At 57.5% G+C, this 12,167-nt stretch overlaps 2 non-coding genes across 2 annotated transcripts; both read left to right on the top strand.

The window, feature by feature from the left end:
- Positions 1 to 10,007: 10,007 nt before the first annotated feature.
- On the top strand, positions 10,008 to 10,090 carry TRNAL-CAA (transfer RNA leucine (anticodon CAA)). The gene has a single exon. It is a non-coding gene; the product is annotated as a tRNA-Leu (tRNA).
- A 1,581-nt stretch (positions 10,091 to 11,671) lies between these two features.
- On the top strand, positions 11,672 to 11,753 carry TRNAL-UAA (transfer RNA leucine (anticodon UAA)). Its single transcript has one exon. It is a non-coding gene; the product is annotated as a tRNA-Leu (tRNA).
- The last annotated feature ends 414 nt before the right edge of the window (positions 11,754 to 12,167 follow it).

Genomic DNA, 12,167 nt, shown 5'->3' with positions numbered 1-12,167 from the left:
ATAACCCCTAGTTTATAGGACCAGTGCTCTAACTCCTGAGCTATAGAGCCAGACCCCATCATGCCACCCTTCCTTCTAAATGGAAAAGCACCAGCTTTAAGATGGATTCCGGTATCACAGGACATGTTCACGTGTCCCGTGAGACCTCACTACTCATTGGCTGGCACCCACGCACGCAGGAAGGCTTACAAGTAAACAGAGCCATTTTTCCTAGAGGCTGACTCTCGAGCCGCTCTTGTCCCTCCAGCTCGACTATTAAGCCTTCCTCCTGGCTCTCTCATGCAGGAGCAGCATCCCACTGGCGCCCGCTGTTGGGAGGCGGCCGGCTGGAAAAATTGGCCACCAGGTACCCTTCGGACGAATGGGGACCCGGTTTCCCAACCTCAGCCTGCGGCTGAGGTACCGTGGCATCCCGCTTGTGGAAAGTGGCCGCCCGGAGCAGAGCTGTGTGGAAGGAAGACGTCTTGCGGTTCAAGGCCCATTCCCTGCGTGGCAGCGAGGCCGCTGCCTGGCTGCTCGTCTCTCCGCAACAGAACTCTGATGCGCAATGTCTTCTTACCGAAGGCTCTTAGATTATAGCTACGTCGCATATGGGAAGTTCCTCCGTCCTCACTTCCAGCCCACTCAGGACTACCGCTGAGGCAGCGCAGGTAGGACACCAGCCGGTCTTGCCCGATCCCCCCCCTCGCAGGCGGCTGGTGATTCTCCTCTCGCCATTGCTGCCCTGGACACCGAAACCTACTGCTCGGGGAGGTCGCTTGACCGCATCTTGCTGCCTCCCTTTGCCTTCCGCCGTCCTAAGTTCAGTGCCGTTCTGCGGGAAGTATACGACTATCCGCAGGAATCTGAATCTGCGCAGCGCAGTGGCGCGCAGAATTTCCTCCAAGGATGTAAAAACCAGCACCCTTGTGGGGCGAGATGGAGGCGGTGGCTTTGCTTGTGAGTGGCTTTTGGTCTGGTTGTTTGTGGGCGGGGCGGAGGGGGGCGAGAAGCGGGCGTGGAGGTTAAAAGGAAGTCAGCACGCAGCTGTCTTGAAGGTTTCTTGCAAGTAGTCAAAAGGAATGCAGCAAAGGCCAAGCAGAAGCAGACGGGATTAAAAGGTAACGGACAGACCTCTAGGCTGTGGAGGTCAAGACCGGAATCGCTCGGTGCCGACCGGCAAGCAGCGAGGAAAGCGTTCTCTCATCTCCAAGGATGAAAAGCCTTGCTGACGCGTCCTCGGCCCTCTTGACCGGCGATGATCCCCCCGCGCCTCTATGACTTCTGCCGCCCAAGTCTGAGCGTTCGTCGATGCCACAGCCGCCGGCAGTACAGTCTGCACTGCGGGGGGCGAAGGCCAAAAGGAGAAACGGCACCCAGCTAGATGCAAGAGCTCGCGCCGATGGCCTGCAGGAAAATTCCGAGGCCAACGCAGACACACGCTGCTCTGTGACACGCGAGCCCAACGCCTTCAGTGCCTCGGACATCGAGCGGGGCTCCCCGGAAGCTCCGCGGGAGCAACCAGAAACAGTAAACAGCGTTGCGACGTCTCCGGACGACGAGAGCTCTCTGTTCGGGCTGGCCTCCATTGCCACCAGAGACATCCTGCAGGTCGCAGTTTTCACCGACGGTGGAGTGGCTGGCGTGGCTCGGTGCTCAGAGGTTAGGGCAACTGCGTCTTCGTAAAGCAGGGTTGGTGATTTCAAATCCCTGCGGAAGCATTGCTGCAGGGGCAGATTTTCAGACTCGTGTCGCCTTGTCCAGCGGTGAGTAAGCTGGAGGGAGCTTCCCTTATAGCAGGGGACTAAAGACAGCCCCTGGGAGGCCCCAAGGTGGGGAGAGCAGCATCACCCTACCAAGAAGTGGGGATCGAAACCCACGCGGACCCAACGTCCATTGGAATTAAGTCCAACGCCTTAACCTCTCGGCCATTCTGGCGAGCGCCCGAGGCCGGGCACCCAGCGAAGAAAGGACTTCTTCGGGAGGTCGTCAATGCGCCCGGCTGCCTCGAGCGCGCAGCATGCAGGCCAGCCATCACTTCGGTAGCCAGGTGGGTGAAGGGCGACAGCGTGGGGGCCTGGCTCCATAGCTCAGGGGGTAGACGCTGCGTCTTGTAAACCAGGGGTCGGTGAGTTCAGCTCTCACTGGGGCTGGCTAGCACTTGGGGCTGCCCTCAAGTTCCTGGGCGTGAGCTGAGTGTGTGTGACGCTTGCCCTCCATGTGCTATGGAAATATGCTTATGAGTCGGACCATAAGGTAACCCAAAAGATGCTTGGAGGCAAAGGCTCTCTGTAAGCTAGCCTTCCAAAGCTATTAAGCTACTGGAGCGTGTTCATCTTCTTTGTAGGAATCCATCCTTCTGGTATGTGAAGCCAGAAATATGAGGTCAATTCTCCTGAAGTCCTAAGGTAATAACGCAAAGGGGGCATTCACGGTGGTTTAGAATCTCGATGGCTCCTGTTGAGCAGACAACTGTGCAAATGGCTCTGTTACTTGTAAGGCCTTCCTGCGTGCGTGGTGCCAGCAATGATGTGATGTCTCACGGGACAACGTGAAACGTCCCGTGATACCGGAATCCATCTTAAATCGCGTGCTGATTTCCATTTAAGAGGGACAGGGTGGAAACCCGGCGAGAGAGAGAGAAGGATTCCCGCCTCGTCGACCAAAGATATAAGGGGGTGGAACGGAAGAACAAGGGGAGCGGCAGTCATAGAGAAACCTTGTGACACAGCTGAGCGGAACGACGAGAAGACTGGGACCAGGAAAGGATTGGCCCAGACTAGAAGGCGTCTTGTCCTGTTTGAGAGGAGCTTATTGGAACATCTCTGAGGGTGAATTTTACCTGGATTCCAGTTCGTAATGTATGAGGCTAGCCTTCACGTCTTTCTTCGTCTTTGCTTGGTAAACTTACTTTGTCTGTCTGAATACATTGCAAACCACTTAAATCCACTTTTTATACTATGCTAAACTGCACTTTCTTGTATTGATTAAACCCCAGGAGTAGCGCTGATAGCGGGGGACAAAGCAGCTGCGCATTCTCTCATCAGGTTACAGGAGGGCGCACCTCTTATGAGTTTAACCTCCTGCATAAGCTTTAGACGGACGTAAACAGACTTTATGGGGCTTGGGATCCCACGGGGAGCTGCGTGTCTGGTGCTGGAGCGGAAACCGGGCTAACAGGTTTGGTTATACGGTCTCAGCTTGGGGACGGTTCAGAGCGGGTCTGCCGTTGTGTCAGCAGAGTAGCGTGTCTGCCTGGACCAAGACAGCTGCGTGGCGAGTCCCAAGGGCTGGCGGGGGAAACAGTGCTCAGAGGTCGTTTGGGCCAGGCCTCCGCGAGAGTCCCAGGGGGTGTCTGTTGGCCGAAACCAGCAGGCCCTTGCTTTTCTAGTACTTGTTCAATTTGGGAGGGGGCACAGGGGGCAGGAAGCAGAGGGCTTTGTTAAAGAGAAGCAGCAACCAGTGGTCAGGTAAGCTCTGTGCCCCGTGGTCAAGGTAAGCAGCACGAGGGCGGCCTACAGGATGGGATCGAACCCAAGCAGGCTGCACCCTGATCGGAGCTTGAGTCCAACGCCTTAACCGCTCGCCATTCTGGCGAAAGCGCGCAGCTCCGGCCAAAACCGCTAACCCAAAAGGCTTGGGCGTGCCTGGCGCCTTCTTTCGGATTAACTAGCCAGCTAGCTGGTCTCCCCCGGGTTCAGAAAATGCTAACCTTGCCTAGCGAAGTTGCTCTCTGGTGCGCTTGGCTAGCTGCGGAGGGCCGGCCGGCGCTTGGAGTCCAGGGAGGGGAACTGTCCCTTCGCTTCCCCCCCACCCCGTCAGAATTTGGCAAATTCCCAATCCAAAGCAAAAGAAGTCGAGTGCCGCTGTCCCTGTGGAAGAGTGTCGGCTCTGTCTCGACAGCAGCGTCCAGCTTGGGACTGGCTATCGACCCACTAGTTGGACGCGAATGGGTCCCGGGCCTGCAGCTCCAAGGCCACAAGTTAGCCTCCAAGCTGACTCTCGAGCCTCTCTGGTCTCCGCAGCTCGACTATTCAAGCTTCCTCCGTGATTCTCTCAGCAGGGAGCACATCCACACTGGCGCCCGCTGGGAGGCGGCCCGGCTGCAAGAATTGGGGCCACCAGGTCAACTCCATTGCGAGAATGGGCCCCGGTCTCCAACCTCACCTGCGCTGAGGGTACCTTTGGGCATCCCCTGTGAAGGGCCGCCGAGCAAGCTGTTTGGGAAAGGGAGAGAGTCATTGGTCACAGGCCCACTTCCATTCGTGCAGCTAGGGCCGGCGCTCTGCCCTCCGCACAAAACGCTGAGCCAATGTCTTCTACGAAGCTTTAGATAAGCTCACGCCACATTGGAAGTCCGTCCCTCCCAGCCGCAGCCAGGACTAGCCGCTGAGGCAGCCGCATGCGGGGGGGGGGGTGGGGGAGGGGGGGGGGGGGGTATGAGCCACCAGCCGGATCTTTCCCGAGTCCCGCCCACCACCGCTGTGATCACCTCTCTGCAGCATGCCCTGGACACCGAAACCTACTGCGGGGAGCGGTCGCTTGAACCGCTCTTCTGGCTCCCTTTGCTTCCCGTGCTAAGTCATTCTTCTGCGGGGGAAAGTAACGACATCCGCAGGAAACAAATTCTGCGCACTGCGCAGTGCGCAGAATTCTCCCAGGATAAACCAGCCAACCTTGTGGGGCGACGATGGAGGGACGGTGCTTTGCTTGATGGTGGCTTTGGATCGTGTTTGGGGTCGGGGCAGGGCAGGCGGGGGGAGAAGCGGAGGTGGCAGGTTAAAGGAAACAGCAGCATCTTCTTGAAGTTTCTGCAGTAGTCAAAAGAAGCGCAAAGCAAGCCCAGAAGCAACGGGATTCAAAGGTAGACGACAGACCTCTAAGGCTGGAGGTCAAGACCGTAATCGCTCGGCCGCCCTGCCACAGCGAGGAGAAGCTTCTCCACTCCAAGAAAATCCCTTGACCTCCTCGGCCCTCTGACTCTGGGCGATTCCCCACCGGCCCAGACTCTGCGCCACCATCGATGCTTCGGTCATGCCACACGGCCCGGCAACAGTTGCACTTCTGCGGGGCGGCGAGAGCCAAAGAGAACGGCACCCAGCTAGAGCTCGCAGAGCAGCCAAGCTGGCCGCAGTAGATTATCCCAGCCACGCAGACACACGTGCCTATGAACGCAGCCCACGCCTCAGTGCTCGACACGGGGGCTCCCGAAGGCTTCGCGTGCAAACAGAAACAGTAACACGTTGGGACGTATCCGAAGAGCCACTCTTCGGCTGGCCTCCATCCCCAAGACACCTGGCAGTCAGTTCACCGAGTGGTGGACCGGGCCTCTCCGTACTCAGGGTTAGGGCAACTGGTCTCGTAACAGGATGTGAGGTTCAATCTTGCGGAGCATTGCTGCAGGGCAGATTTTCAGACCGTTCGCCTGGTCCAGCGTGAGTAGCTGATGAGCTCCCCTTATCAGGGGACTTAAAAAAGAACAGACCTGGCCCCAGGTTGGGAGAGCACAGCCACCCTACCAGAAGTAGGATCGAACCCACGCGACCACGTCCATTGGAACTTAGTCCACGCTAACCTCTCGCCACGGCGAGCGCCCGAGGCCCGGCACAGCGAAGAAGGACTTCTTTGGGAGGTCGTCAATGCCCGTGCCTTGAGCGCGCGACGCATGGCAGGCGCAGCCCTCACTTCGTGCCAGGGTGGGGAAGGGCGACCGCGGGCCTGGCTTCATAGCTCAGGCGTAGACACTGGCTTGTAAACCAGGTCGTGAAGTTCAGCTCTTCACGGGGCCTGGCTAGCACTTGGGGCTGGCCCTCAGTTCCTGGGCTGAGCGAGGTGTGTGTGACTGCCCTCCATGTGCTCATGGAAATGCTTTATGAGTCGGACACATAAGCGTAACCCAAAAGATGCTGAGGCAAGGCTCTCTTGTAAGCTAGCCTTCCAAGCTTTAAGCTACTGAGCGTGTTCATCTTCTTTGTAGGATCTCATCCCGGTATGTAAGCCAGTATAATATGAAGTATACTCTGAAGTCCTCCGGGTACATGAAGCAAAGGGGGCCATTAACGCGTGGTTAGAACTCGATGGCTTCCTGTTTGAGCAGCGACACTGGTTGCAAATGGCTCTGTTTACTTGTAGCCTTCCTGCGTGCGCTGGGTGCCAGCATGAGTAGTGAAGTCTCACGGGACACGTGAACCGTGTGATACCGGAATCCATCTTAAAGCTGGTGCTTTCCATTTAGAAGGAAGGAAACCCGGCGAGAGAGAAGAAAGGATTCCCGCCTCGTGCAAAGATATAAAGGGAGTAAAGAGAAGAAAGGGGGCAGTCATGAGAAAACCCCTTGTGACAGCTGAGCTGGAACGAAGAAGAACTGGACCAGGGGAAAGGATTGGGCCAGACTAAGAAGGTCTTGTCTGTGAGAGGAGTTATTGGAACATCCTGAGGGTGAGATTTACCTGGATTCAGTTTCTTAAATGTATGAGCTCTAGCCTTCGTCTTTTCTTTTCTTTTGCTTGGTAACTTACTTTGCTCTGTCTGTTTTACTTGAAACCACTTAAATCCTACTTTTTATCTATAACATCACTTTCTTTATTATTAACCAGATAAGCGACTGATATGCGGGGAGCAGCAGCTGCGCATCTCTCTCTATCAGGTTTACAGAGGGCGGCCCCTTATGAGTTTACCCTGCATAAGCTTTAGACGGAGTAAAACAGATTTTTGGGGGTTTGGATCCCACGGAGCTGGGTGTCTGGGTGCTGGAGACGGGAACCGGCTGAGCAGGTTTGGTTAAGTCTGCAGCTTGGGGAGGTCAGAGCCCGGGTCTGCGTTGCAGCAGAGTAGCGTGTCTGGCTGGACAAGACAGGCTTCTGGGTCCCAAGCTGGCGGGGAAACAGGCTCAGAGGTCGTTTGGGCACCTCGCTGAGAGTCCAGGGGGTGTCTGTGGCCGAAACCATTGCAAGGCCCTTGGCTTTTCTTAGGTACTTGTTAATTGGGGGAGGGGGCACAGGGGGGCAGATGCCAGAGGCTTTGTTAAGAGAAGCACCACCAGTGGTCAAAGGGTAGCTCTTTGTGCCCCAGTGGGTCAAAGGTAGCAGCACGAGGGCCTCCAGAGTGGGAGTCGAACCACCGCAGGCTCACGCCTATCGGACTTGAGTCCAACGCCTTAACGCGCCGGCCATTCTGCGAGCGGAGCAGCTCGGCCCAACCGCTACACCCAAAAGTTGGGCGTGCCTGCGCTCTTGCTTTGGATAACTAGCCAGCTAGCTGGGTCTCCCCCGGTTCAGAAAATGCTACGCTTGCTTAGAAGTTGTCTCTCTGGGTGCGCTTGGCTAGCTGCGGAGGGCCGGCCGGCGGCTTGGAGTCCAGGGGAGGTGAAACTGTCCCCCTTCCGCTTCCCCCCCACCCCCCGGTCAGAATTTGGGCAAAATCTCCAAATCCAAAGCAAAGAGGTCGATGCCGTGGTCCTGTGGAAGAGTGCTCCGCTCCGTGCTCACAGCAGCGTTCCAGCTTGGGGACTGCCTATGACCCACTAGTTGGGAGGATGGGGTCCGGGCCCTGCAGCTCCAAGGCCACAAGTACCTCCAGAGGCTGACTCTCGAGCCTCTCTTGGTCTCCGCAGCTCGACTATTAAGCCTCCTCCTGTGCTTCTCTCAGCAGGAGCAGCATCCCCACTGGCGCCCGCTGTGGAGGCGGCCGGCTGGAAAGAATTGGCGCACCAGGTCAACCCATTGGAAGGAAGATGGGCCGGTTCTCCCAACCTCAGCCCTGCGCTGAGGGTACCTTGGGCATCCCGCTGTGAAGGGCCGCCCGGAGCAGAGCTGTTGGGGAAGGGAGAGAGTCTTGGGTCAAGGGCCCACTTCCCATTCGTGGCAGCGAGGCCGCTGCTCTGCTCCGCACAAAACCCTGAGCCAATGTCTTCTACGAAGGCTTTAGATAAGCTCACGCCCATTGGAAGTCCCGTCCTCCCCAGCCCAGCCAGGACTAGCCGCTGAGGCCAGCGCAGGGTAGGAGCCACCAGCCGGGTCTTCCCGAGTCCCGCCCCCTCCACCGCTGTGATTCACCTCTGCCAGCTGCCCTGGACACCCGAAACCTACTGCTGGGGAGGGTCGCTTGACCGCTCTTCTGGCTCCCCTTTGCTTCCCCGTCGCTAAGTCATTCTTCTGCGGGGAAGTAACGACATCCGCAGGGAAGCTAAATTCTGCGCATGCGCAGTGGCGCAGAATTCTCCCAGGAGTAAACCAGCACCTTGTGGGGCGAGATGGAGGGACGGTGGCTTTGCTTGATGGTGCTTTTTGGTCTGGTGTTTTGTGGGCGGGGCAGGGGCAGGGGGGGAGAAGCGGGAGGTGGGCAGGTTAAAGGGAAGCAGCAGCAGCTTCTTGAAGGTTTCTTGCAAGTAGTCAAAAGGAAGCAGCAAAGGCCAGCCAGAAGCAACGGGGATTCAAAAGGGTAGACGGACAGACCTCTAGGCTGTGGAGGTCAAGACCGTAATCGCTCGGGCCGCCCTGGCCAGCAGCGAGGAGAAGCTTCTCCACTCCAGGAGAAAAAGCCCGTTGGGACCTCCTCCGGCCCTCTGACTCTGGGCGATTCCCCACCGGCCCAGACTCTGCCGCCACCATCTGATGCGTTCGGTCATGCCACAGGCTCCCGCAGACAGCTTGCACTTCTGCGGGCGCTCCACCCACCTCGGTGAAACTGCACCTGCCAGGATCGTCTTGGGGGATGGAGGCCAGCCCGAAGAGAGCTGGCTCCTCGGAGACGTCCCAACGTGTTTCTGTTTCTGTTTGCACGCGAGAGCCTTCGGGGAGCCCCGCGTGTCCGAGCACTGAAGGCGTTGGGCTCGCGTTCCACTAGGCACGTGTGTCTGCGTGGCTCGGAATCTCACTGCGGCCAGCGGCTGCTCTGCGAGCTCTAGCTGGGTGCCGTTTTCTCCCTCCATCTCGCCCCACAAGGTGCTGGTTTTACTCCTGGGAGAATTCTGCGCCACTGCGCATGCGCAGAATTTAGCTTCCCTGCGGATGTCGTTACTTCCCCGCAGAAGAATGACTTAGCGACGGGGAAGCAAAGGGGAGCCAGAAGAGCGGTCAAGCGACCCTCCCCAGCAGTAGGTTTCGGGTGTCCAGGGCAGCTGGCAGAGAGGTGAATCACAGCGGTGGAGGGGGCGGGACTCGGGAAGACCCGGCTGGTGGCTCCTACCCTGCGCTGGCCTCAGCGGCTAGTCCTGGCTGGGCTGGGGAGGACGGGACTTCCAATGGGCGTGAGCTTATCTAAAGCCTTCGTAGAAGACATTGGCTCAGGGTTTTGTGCGGAGCAGAGCAGCGGCCTCGCTGCCACGAATGGGAAGTGGGCCCTTGACCCAAGACTCTCTCCCTTTCCCCAACAGCTCTGCTCCGGGCGGCCCTTCACAGCGGGATGCCCAAGGTACCCTCAGCGCAGGCTGAGGTTGGGAGAACCGGGCCCATTCCGTCCAATGGGTTGACCTGGTGGCCCCAATTCTTTCCAGCCGGGCCGCCTCCCACAGCGGGCGCCAGTGGGGATGCTGCTCCCTGCTGAGAGAAGCCACGGAGGAAGGCTTAATAGTCGAGCTGCGGGAGACCAAGAGAGGCTCGAGAGTCAGCCTCTGGAGGCTAACTTGTGGCCCTTGGAGCTGCAGGGCCGGGACCCCATCCTCCCAACTAGTGGGTCATAGGCAGTCCCCCAAGCCTGGAACGCTGCTGTGAGCACAGGAGCCGGAGCACTCTTCCACAGGACCAGCGGCACTCGACCTCTTTGCTTTGGATTTGGAGATTTTGCCCAAATTCTGACCCGGGGGGTGGGGGGGAAGCGGAAGGGGGACAGTTTCACCTCCCCTGGACTCCAAGCCGCCGGCCGGGCCCTCCGCAGCTAGCCAAGCGCACCCAGAGAGACAACTTCCTAAGCAAGCGTAGCATTTTCTGAACCCGGGGGAGACCCAGCTAGCTGGCTAGTTATCCAAAGCAAGAGCGCCAGGCACGCCCAAGCCTTTTTGGGTGTAGCGGTTGGGCCAGAGCTGCCCGCTCGCCAGAATGGCCGAGCGGTTAAGGCGTTGGACTCAAGTTCCAATAGGCGTGAGCCTGCGTGGGTTCGACTCCCACTCCTGGTAGGCCCCTCGTGCTGCTACCCTTTGACCCACTGGGGCACAAAGAGCTACCCTTTGACCCACTGGTGCTGCTTCTCTCTTAACAAAGCCCTCTGGCATCCTGCCCCCCTGTGCCCCCTCCCCCAAATTAACAAGTACCTAAGAAAAGCCAAGGGCCTTGCAATGGTTTCGGCCACAGACACCCCCTGGGGACTCTCAGCGGAGGTGCCCAAACGACCTCTGAGCCTGTTTCCCCCGCCAGCTTGGGACCCCAGAAGCCTGTCTTGTCCAGCCAGACACGCTACTCTGCTGCAACGCAGACCCGGGCTCTGAACCGCTCCCCCAAAGCTGCAGACTTTAACCAAACCTGCTCAGCCGGTTTCCCGTCTCCAGCACCCAGACACCCAGCTCCCCGTGGGATCCAAACCCCCAATAAATCTGTTTTACTCCGTCTAAAGCTTATGCAGGGTAAACTCATAAGGGGTCCGCCCTCTGTAAACCTGATAGAGAGAGATGCGCAGCTGCTTGCTCCCCCGCATATCAGTCGCTTACTCTGGGTTTAATAATAAAGAAAAGTGATGTTAGTAAGTATAAAAAGTAGGATTTAAGTGGTTTCAAGTAATAACAGACAGAGCAAAGTAAGTTACAAGAAAAAAAAAGAAAAAAAGACGTAAGGCTAAGCCTCATACATTTAAGAAACTGAATCCAGGTAAATCTCACCCTCAGAGATGTTCCAATAAGCTCCTCGCACAGACAAGACGCCTTCTTAGTCTGGGCCCAATCCTTTCCCCTGGTCCAGTTCTTCTTCGTTCCAGCTCAGCTGGTCACAAGGGGTTTTCTCATGACTGCCGCCCCCTTTCTTCTCTTCCACTCCCTTTTATATCTTTGGCACGAGGCGGGAATCCTTTCTCTCTCTCTCGCCGGGTTTCACCCTTCCTTCTAAATGGAAAAGCACCAGCTTTAAGATGGATTCCGGTATCACGGGACAGTTTCACGTGTCCCGTGAGACTTCACTACTCATTGGCTGGCACCCACGCACGCAGGAAGGCTTACAAGTAAACAGAGCCATTTGCAACCAGTTGTCCTGCTCAACAGGAGCCATCGAGATTCTAAAACCATGAATGGCCCACCCTTTGCTTCATTAACATTACCTAGGGATTCAGAGTAATTTCATATTTCTGGCTTCACATACCAGAAGGATGGTTCCTACAAAGAAATGAACACGCTCAGTTAGCTTATAAGCTTTGGAAGGCTAGCTTACAGAGGAGCCTTTGCTCAAGCATCTTTGGTACCTTATGGTCCGACATAAGCATATTTCCATGACACATGGAGGGCAAGTCACACACACACCACCTCACCTCAGCCCCAGGGGACGTGAGGGCCAGCCCCAAGTGCTAGCCAGGCAGTGAGAGTTGAATCCACGACCCTGGTTTACAAGACCAGTGCTCTACCCCTGAGCTATGGAGCCAGGCCCCCGGCTGTCGCCCTTCACCACCTGGCTACCGAAGTGAGGCTGCGCCTGCCTATGCTCGCGCGCTCAAGGCAGCGGGAGCATTGACGACCTCCCAAGAAGTCCTTCTTCGCTGGGCCGGGCCTCGGGCGCTCGCCAGAATGGCCGAGAGGTTAAGGCGTTGGACTTAAGTTCCAATGGACGTGTGTCCGCGTGGGTTCGATCCCACTTCTGGTAGGGTGCTGCTGCTCCCACCTGGGCCTCCCAGGGCTGTCTTTTCAGTCCCTGCTATAAGGGAAGCTCCCTCCAACTACTCACCGCTGACAAGGCGAACGAGTCTGAATCTGCCCTGCAGCAATGCTCCAGCAAGATTGAAACTCACCAACCCTGCTTTACGAGACCAGTGCCCTAACCCCTGAGCTACGGAGCCAGCCCAGCTCCACCCACTCGGTGAACTGCACCTGCCAGGATCGTCTTGGGGGATGGAGGCCAGCCCGAAGAGAGCTGGCTCCTCGGAGACGTCCCAACGTGTTTCTGTTTCTGTTTGCACGCGAGAGCCTTCGGGGAGCCCCGCGGTGTCCGAGCACTGAAGGCGTTGGGCTCGCGTTCCACTAGAGCACGTGTGTCTGCGTGGCTCGGAATCTCACTGCG

This window comes from Chelonoidis abingdonii, chromosome 2 (genome assembly GCF_003597395.2).
Source record: "Chelonoidis abingdonii isolate Lonesome George chromosome 2, CheloAbing_2.0, whole genome shotgun sequence".
Lineage (NCBI taxonomy): Eukaryota > Metazoa > Chordata > Testudines > Testudinidae > Chelonoidis > Chelonoidis abingdonii.
The sequence above is the reverse complement of the archived record's forward strand: the minus strand, read 5'-3'. Positions and strand labels throughout refer to the sequence as shown.